Genomic DNA, 9,632 nt, shown 5'->3' with positions numbered 1-9,632 from the left:
TGTGGTCACAGCCCGTGCTCTGAATCCCCTGTGTTTACTGCTGGCATTTTTAGCTAAGCTGTTTTTAATTTGAAGACATAAAAATTCCATCTCAACAAAGTCTGGCCCTTAGAAATCGAAAGTGCTTTGACTTGCACATGATTGTTCAGCTTTGGTTTTTTAAAATGTCTAATTAGGAGCTCAAAAATCAAGAGGTTAACATTTTTTAGGTTCCTCTGTGTTCTCTTTTACCTAAGGCGATAGAGCTTAGCTTTATCATGTAGAAGAAACGAGGGGAGGACGTAGGATTTAAAATATAGAGAGGAGTGAACATATGGTGAACATTTTCTCAAAACACTGCCCCACACAAACGTGTCAGGCGGAACAAGCCCTGCGTTCTCCCATCTGCTTGTGGACCTTCTTTTCCCTGCATCTGAGGAGAGGAAGAGGCATCTTCCTCCTGTGAAATCACAGGAGCGTGTCTTTGATCCCAGCCCTTCCTCCACCCTTCACTGCTTTGTTTTGGGTGATTCCATCTTTCCTACTCTACCCCTCTGACTACTGGATCAGTCTCAGTGCATACACAGGCTTGAAAACAGCTCTTTCTAAAGCATGAAACTACACAATTCCTGCTGCATCTCCCCTGAAAAATCAGACTCATCGAATCTGCCTCTTTGATATTTTCATTTAGTTTTTTTCTTAATGACCTCTCAAACTTAGACATGTCAAAACCTCGGCTTCTGATATCTTCCACCCAAACCAAGTGCCCCTTCAGTCTCCTCCACTCAGATGCTGGCAGTTCTATTTTTCTGGGCAAACAGGCCAACAGCCCTCACTCACATGGTCCTCGACCCCAGCCCACCCTGTGTCTGGTCTGTCAGGACAGCGCCTGGGGTCATGTCTGTCCAGCACCACTTCCTTGCTCCAGGCCTACAGGTCACTACTCCATTAATGCCCCGTACCAGTCCCTCCCTGGCCGGCGTGTCCCTCTGCCTGTGTTCCCTGGATGTGGCCTGGTCTCAGCACAGCAGTCAGAAACATCCTATAAAACTGCAGGCCCTGTGGCATCTGCCCAAAGCCCCCAGGGGCCTCCCGTCCTAGTCAAAGTAAAAGCCAGATCTCTACAGCCGGCACCTGGGCTCCACCTTCTCTCTGACCTAAAGGGCAGCCACTCTCACCCTGTCCTCCCCTCTTTCCCGCAGTTTCCCTGCTGTGACCCTCCGCTATGCCCCGTGTGCGGTGGTGCTCTGTGTGACAGCTCTCCTCTGGGTCCCACCATAGCTGACTCCTTCAAAAGCTGCCTCCCTCACCTGCCCCCCTGCAGAATGCCAGCCTTCCCGCACCCCGACCTCCAGAGTGCCCGCTCTGCCACGTGCTGCTGTCTCACTCGTTTGCCTTTCCTATCGTCCCCACCCTCCAAACAGAATGCAGGCTTTGCGTGCACAGAGAAAGCATACTTGAATCTCCCAAACTTAGAAGTGCTTTGCTTAATACTTTAGAACAAGGTCCCATATTCACCGAGTATGCTTGTGTCATTGATCTTTTTAATAAAGATATAAAGTCTTATTTAGATGAACAAATAATTAACCTTCAGTACAGCACTATAAAGTCAAACAGAGATAGTGCTAATTTGTCTCCTCTATGATGGACATTATCTTCAATGAGACTTTTACTGGAAAACATATTTTTGACGCTTATTTTAAATACACGTGCCCTCTATTACATGTTATTGCATCTACTAATATTTAACTTAGTTTTAAATCCACGTTTTCTACAAACTAACTCCTCAGATTCTATTGCCATTGAAACACGTCTAAATACATTTAATTCACCGCATAGCTGTAAGATTAAGATTTAAAAAAAAATCGACTCTTGAAAAATCTCATTTTAAGGTCACGTAACCTACTCAAGACAACAATGCTCAGGCTTAAAACAATTACCAGGGATTTATCCCAACGGCTGACAATGCAGCCTCAAGACAACACTTCAAGGAGCACGACAGCAGCTGCACAATCCTGGAGTCTCTCCCCTCTCCTCCATGACACCTTGATAAGGCAATTATAGCATAATTACCTTAACAAGTGGCATTACAGGAAATTATTGTCATTCTCCTGTTAAAATAACACATAATCATCGGCAAGTGAATTCTAGAATCCCAATCAGCATCTCATTACCTGCAGTCGGCTCTGAAACGAGCGCAGTTGCTGGGCAATAACTGACAAGGTATTTGAAGAGGAAAAATATGGAAGACGACAGTTTGGAAAATCGACAGGAAGGCAACCAAGTTAACCCCCAATGATCAAATTTGCAGTTAATCAGCAACATTTACCCGTCCTTAGAAAACCCCAGAAAACCTGCCATCTCCTTTGTTCTCCATAAATACGTTTGCTTCCCTTTCCTGCCACCTCAATTTTTTTCCCAGACAGTGACATTCTTCCATGAAGCAGCAAATTGTAAAGCTATGTTCTATAAATGACACCATTCTCAGTCGAATGTCACTGCAATAAAAACATTTATTTAAGCCATTCACTTCTTGATGCAATAATTTGCTTCCAAACGCAGCTCTGTTTTAACAACAGCAGATGCTACTTTCAAATAAATCTTGATAAACCATCACCTGTCCCTTAAGGCCTAGCTTTGAATCATGGATCTTAGAGCAACATGAGTGAAAGAAAGGTACAAAGAACCACCTTGAAAAGATTTTGAAGTTTCTTTAATGTCAAAGACTATAGGACCTCAGGAAGAAGGCCACACATAGTGGTAGACACCTGCCACACTCTCAGGTGGAGGTTTACCTGCCCAGGTCTCCCATGGCATCCTTTTGCCAGTGTCTGGGTTTTTCACATACTGCTGGCCACCCTGTCCTCTCACTGTCCACGTGACTTTGGCTGCAGACTTGCCAATGTATAACATGCAAACATCCAGCACAAACTACCCAGCATGCCACTGAATATTCATGGCAGGGCCAGGCGAAAATAAGGTTTACCTTTCCATGGCGTTTCACAGCAAGTCTAGATCTGAAACTTGCCTGAGTTCCACTTTTCTAAAGAATGTGAACCATATAAATACTTGAACATCTTGTATCACATGATGAGAAAAAGGAATAATTGGCACATAAAATATAGGGGAAAACGACACTTTCAACCATAACACGTAGTTTTATTCACTGTATGTGAGGTTCTTCCAGGTCAGCTATGATATAATAAAAAAAAAAAAAAGAAAGTAAGAAAGAAAACTAATTTGTAAGACATCATATTTCAAATAAGCCGTCACATCTCCCCTTCCCCGTTTATAATAGAGATTTCAGGTTGACCTCATCACTTTAGGTTATCAAAGCCATGGAGGCCTGTGCCACTATGCCACGGCCATGCCATGGAGGCTGTTTGAGGCCACCATAGTGAAGAGAAGTTGTGTTTATGTAAATTACTATTATAAATAATAAGAACAGAGAATGATGATAGAATGCTTAACTTGGTGAACGGTGGCGGCAGTTTCTAAAATATGCACACCATGTAGAGAAATTACAGCAGCCAGCCGGAGACCTCGGCTGGAGTGATGGTGGTACGTCATGTCTCATTCCTTCTAGTAATCCCCAAACACGATTATGCTCATGTGTTTTAGAACTGATTGGTTGGAAAATGCTTAAATGAAATTTCAACAAACTAAAAGGGATAAAAACACATTTCCTAAGTCAATGTTCCATTTATAAGGAAATAATTGCTAAGATCAGAAGGTCCAGGTGGGAGAGTCTGTTTTTGTATTTGAAGCGTGAAGAATGTCAAGCCAATCTGGAACGCTGGGAAACTTTGCTGCCGTTGTGCTACTGTTGGGAATGTTTCAAAGTTATGTGGCCTTTTCTGGAGGTCCTGAATGCTGTCTCCTAGTAGGTAGACTAGCTCAGCACAAATGCTTGATCAGTTAAGTCACACGTCCCAAAAGCACAGGTCAAATAGTTTACCTTTTAGACGTGCCCCATAAAACTAATTACAGGAATATGATTAAACCATCTCAGAACTGAAGCTTAGTTGCCCAGATTCATTCAGCACAAGTGCTATACTTTAGAAGAAACAAATCATTCCTTCTTAACCTTTATATAACAAATAATCCTGGGGGAGTATACTTTTTTTTCTTTACTTCATTAACTTGCATCAAAAAGTTAGGGTGAACAAATATTTGGTAGTAGTCAGAACAGAATACTGACTGTCTCTTTATAAACTTGATATTTGATTTCAATAAAAAATCATTGTCATTCATTTATTTTTATGATTTTATTTCTTGGTTTGATTATGCCCTTTATCTTAATCTTATTGCATCATCACTCTCTGCAAGCCAGTCTCTCTCTCTCTCTCTCTCTCTCTCTCTCTCTCTCTCTCCCAAGTGCCTGTTAACGTCTGTTAAGTTCTCACTGTAATTGATGTACTCTCCATAGGAAGGGTGAAGAAGGCTAACACATTCATTTTAGAGCAATCTGACAGGGTGTGAGCTCAAATCAACACAACAAAGGCATTGAGTTCAAAGCGCAAAATAAGTTTTGGAAATTATAGTAACCAAACATTTTATATTTTTACTTTTTGAGCAAATGCACTTCTCTTTTTCATTCTTTTCTTTGTAGCTATACTCATTTCTCCTTTATTCACTAATTTGTAACAGGAGGAGAATTCAAAAGATACATAGTTAGAAAGGATACAAAGTAGAGAATCAGTGGTTTTGAGTACATCCTGGCTTAGAAAATGGGTGTTAAAAGGTTCCTTTATAAAGCATGGAAAAGACAAGCACAGAGACATTTTATGGGGAAGATGTGCTCATTGCAGAAGCTGCTTGCTATAAAGGACTTGTGGGACCTTCAAGAGAAGACACCAAGTCAAGTTTATCAGCTCTACAGAGAGCTTTGGGCTGAAGACACTGATTCAGAAACAACGCTCACATAACAGCAACTAAAGTCTGCATGGAAAGGCTTCCTGGGAGGAAGGGTCAGAGAAGAACAAGAGCAAACATCCAGGCAGGACGATTAAAGACCAGGAAGAGACAGAAGATTCAGCAAATGCCGCAGACGGGTCAATACAAATGAGTACAGGAAAGCATGTGTGAGACCTAGCAACCCGAGGCTACTTGTGACCCTGAAAATAAAAACATGAAACACGGGGTGAGGGTTAGGGGGTGGGAGGCTCAGCAGGAGCCAACACAGGGAAAGGAGGGTAAATAAAATTGGGACATTTGACTCCTTGAAATGTTTCTTTAAAAGCACATTTACCCTGAAAAAGTGTCTATACTGATAAACAGTTAAGGTAAAGTAAACAAAAATTGTCAGCACAAATTGTATTTCCTGCCGCATAATCAAAACTCAGTGTTTGTGAGATTAAATATATATTCTGCTTCACGAATGGGACCCTAATGTGCTAGCTTTTGTGGAGCCTTCTTTATTCACTTAGCAATATTACATAATGTCTTTTCATGTTGCTAAGGACTTATTTGCTTTTAATTCTGTTTCTCTGGTGCCCTCAGGCTCCTAAGGTGAGGCAGGAGAAAAACTTACCTAACTGTCTACTTTCCATGTTAGATTGTTTCTTACAATAACTTTGGAGAAAAAAGTTTTGCTGCTGAATTTTAGAGCTATTTTTCAGCAGTATTTTAATAGATGAAATGATAATCTATTGAATGTGATAATTTGATAAATTCACTCTTTTTCCAAAGTTCTGTGAATTTTTTCCCTAATTATACATTTTTATTTGCTAAATAACACTTTGCAGAGCATGCTTGTAAACACCATCTTGAACATGCTGCAGGACTGGTTGGTTGTTATTTTCTTTAGTGATTTCTCATCCATCTATGTAATTAAATTGTGCTGTACTTTTCTGTTTACTATTTTGAGAGATTCTGATATCAGGATTCAACTAATTGCACAAAATAAATTGGAAATCTTCCTCCTCATTTTTCCAATGATCTGTTGCAGTTTGTATCATATGAAAATTACAATATTAGAAAGATTGAAAAAATAAACCTATTGTAGCAACATAAAAAAGAGTTCAAGTGCAGAACCAGTTATAGAAGTAATTTTTGACATTTAAATTTTTTCCATCATTTATACGCTTTCAGATTTTCTATTAGAGATAATCTTACTATTTGTATGTGTTCTACAAAAAGCATACATTTTACAGAAATTACAAGCATACAGTTGGGCTGTGGATTCCTATAAATATTCTCTTTGGATACTGTCTTCCTGTCCCAGTTTATGAATCAACTCATAAACAACAACCAGGAAATTCACCTCAGTCGTTTAGTGTATCATGTCACTATTGTTCAGAGAGGTAGTGTGTTGTAGAGATTAAGAACGCAGACTCAAAGCTGGATCCCTTGGGCTCAAGTGCAGGCTACATCTCTTTGGCCAAATTCCCTAATCTCTCTGTACCTCAGTTTCCTGATCTGCAAAACAGGGATAGTAATAGTAACTAGGACTGTGGTGAGGGTTAAATGGCTTAAAGCACACATGCTGCTAAACTAGTGCCTGACACACGATAAGCTTCCGAGAAATGTGAGTTATCACTACTGTCGAAATGACATTGACCAACTCGATGGCGTGATTTCTTTGCCAAACCTAGGAATATCGTCCTGGTCCACTTTTATTACAGTGAGAAGCACAGCCTGCCAGGGAGTACTGCAGTGTCTAGTTCTCCCTGTGACTGGTGGGACACCTTGTCCTCACCATCCCGCGCAGGAGCAAACCACTGAGCCAACAGGCCGCCATCGCCTGCTCTGTCCCTGCAGCACCTGTGAGGGGAGCAGCGGGCTCCTTCTCCACCGGCCTCTTCTTAGTCTCTAGCAGGTGGTTTCAAGGACTGGAAGGAGATGCTATTTGTCGGAGCCCCTGAAACAGTCACCACATGCGTTAGGGATGTATTCAAAATACCCTTTTCAAATTTAATTCCAGCTGTAGATATGTTTTATTATAAAAGAACTGCCTCTCGTGTTAGAACAAAAGGACCACCTCACGCGAGAAGAAATGAGTGAGCAAATCCCTTTCATATATTTCTGGTAATGTTTATCTTTCTTTTCAGGTCTTCACATTTTTAAATCCCTCTTCACTAAGTATTATATATACATAAACCCCTAGCTTCTGTTTCCTTTACTTTACATGAAACAAGCTCTCCAGTGAGAAATACAACTCATGCAAAATTAACAAAAAAAGAACACAGCCAGGGTCTTTTGGAAAATTATATAAAATTACCCTAAACTTACTTACTTGTTAAATGGCATGTTTGAGACTGTATTTCAGAATTTCTGAAGTTGTTCCTATAATATGGGCACTTTGAAAAGACATATGAATCATGAAAGTGCTTTATTAGTCTATTGTCATCCCTGATGAGCCAATATTTACCATATAATTATTTATACCTTTGCTAATAACATGGGAGCTAATAAAAATCTTCATGTGGGCAGAGTAATTGCACTGGGTCACCTTGAATATTATATTACTATGTGGCCTCTAGCAGGTGTTCATTTCATCTGATTCGTATCATTTTTACTTAGGTCTGTTACATTTCATCAAAGCAGAGCAATTATGTAACATAGCAAAGTAAGTTCTGCAGAATATCATAAAATGATAATCACAGGCTTGGTGAACACATCAATAGATACTAGTCCTCTATTTTCATGGTGTAATAAATAAATACCTGGAAACTTTTGCACAAAAAACAGAACAAAGACATTGGCAAATGTTAAATATATGACACATAAAAATAGAAAATAGGTTTTAGAAGCCCGAATTTGTGGCTCCCCAGGAGAGGAGAGGAAGTTGCAGGTGCAAGTTCACCTGTGGATGGCCATCTTGGAGGGAGCATTCAGTCATCAGAGAAGCGACTGGAGACACCCAGTGAATGAGAGGGAGGTGGGGTGACCCGCTGGGCAAGGTGGGAAGGTCAGGGGAGAGAACCCCACGGCTCCACACTGTCCCTGCAGACACTGCAGCCTGAGCTGCGAGAGGGCCCCCACCATGGCAGGCCTCTGCACTGACCAGGGAGCTGCCTGGAGACTGCACAGCAGCTTTGCATGGGACAGCAGGCACAGCAGGGCGCTGACCTCAGATCCCAGGTTGCTGCAACAGATGCCATTCAGAGCTCTCAGCTCCAGAGTGCAGGTCTACACAGGAGTCACTCCCTGCAGCTGCCTACTCATTGCTCCTGCCAGGCTGGGGATGGGAGCAGGGAGAGCAGGAACTCTCACGGACATGGTGACTGGGTCCTGTGCACTTCCTGTGCCAATGAGGGATTGAGCAGAGCAGGTGCTCAAGACCCAGCATCCACTGCCACCATCTCCATAGCCTGCCACTGCCACCTGCAGAGCACTGCAACAGCTTCCACAGCCAGGTACACTGTGTGCCCCATGGGCCCAGGCTGTGTGCCTTGCCTTGGCAGCGCTGCGTACCATGCACCTCAGCAGCCCTGTCCACACTGTGTGCCGTGCACCTCGATGACCCCACCCATGCTGTGTGCCACCTGGCCGCCACCTCATTGCCCCCTGCACACTGCCACAGACCTGCATGCTGGGCTCTGCCCCCTTCCACAAGCCACCACTGCCTCTCGACCTGGGTGGAGCACACTCCAAGAATGAGCTTAGATTAGCAAAGGGTAGGCAAGGAGAGCTATTGTTCCTGGCCACAGCCTGCCATCTCATGGGGACAGACAGGGCCCAAGAAATCCCATCTTTGGCCTCAGAGCGTGTGCAGCGCCCTGCCTGGCGAGGACGCACTGCTCACGTCTCTGTCTCTATGTTCACTCTGAGGATGTGCGAAGATGCTAAAAGGGGGTGGAGAATGAGTCACTTCTACAGTGAAAGGTACAGCATTTCTCTCTGCTTTATAGAGAGAAAATGAAGCAAAATTTTATTTCTACTTGAGGAATCTGCTTTCCTATGTATTAAAGGAAAATAACTGAGAATTGGGCTTCTTCCATAGAGAGCTGATGCCCCTTGCATCTGTGCTCATGTCTTTCAGTCGTGCTGTGGTCTGCCCAGAGGGAGGACACATCTGAGGAGGAGACTGAGAAGAGCAGAGTCCTCCTTGCGGGTTTTCACCCCAATCCTTCCTTCTGTTGCTGCACTGCCACTGACCCCAGAAATGTTTTCTTTCTTCAACGAAGAAGAAAGAAAATAATGGCTGAGTTAGACCATAAAAGGGAGATTTTCACTTCCAACAAAAAAAAAATAAAAGGAAAGAAAAACAAAAGCAAGAAACTTAACATGTGGTTGCCTAAGTCTCAAAATTTCCATCTTCAGCTCATCAGTTTTCTCCCCAGTAAAAACGGCGTAGGCTGCAATTGATGAAACTGTCTCCCCGACACAATTAGCTATTTGTCTTGCAGGGCCAAACAGTGCTGCTGTGAAAGCACCCGCAGTCACTGGCCCAGGACCCGAGAATGAAAGCAAAGCTCTATCAGCAGCAAAACCTGAACCATCCTCTGAGTTGCAGGGAGTGCAAATGAGGTGATATCCAGGGTGAGGACACAATGTTTTTTTGGGAAAAACATCTCAGATCTTCAGATGAGCAAAAAAAAAAAAAAAAAAAAGTGTTTCCGAGCTTTGATGCACTGATACTTTAATGCATTCAGAATAACTGCGCTTGCTCAGGACTGCTCGTTGACTTGCTGATAGAGGTGTTCTAA

Source organism: Microcebus murinus, chromosome 25 (assembly GCF_040939455.1).
Source record: "Microcebus murinus isolate Inina chromosome 25, M.murinus_Inina_mat1.0, whole genome shotgun sequence".
Lineage (NCBI taxonomy): Eukaryota > Metazoa > Chordata > Mammalia > Primates > Cheirogaleidae > Microcebus > Microcebus murinus.
The sequence above is the reverse complement of the archived record's forward strand: the minus strand, read 5'-3'. Positions refer to the sequence as shown.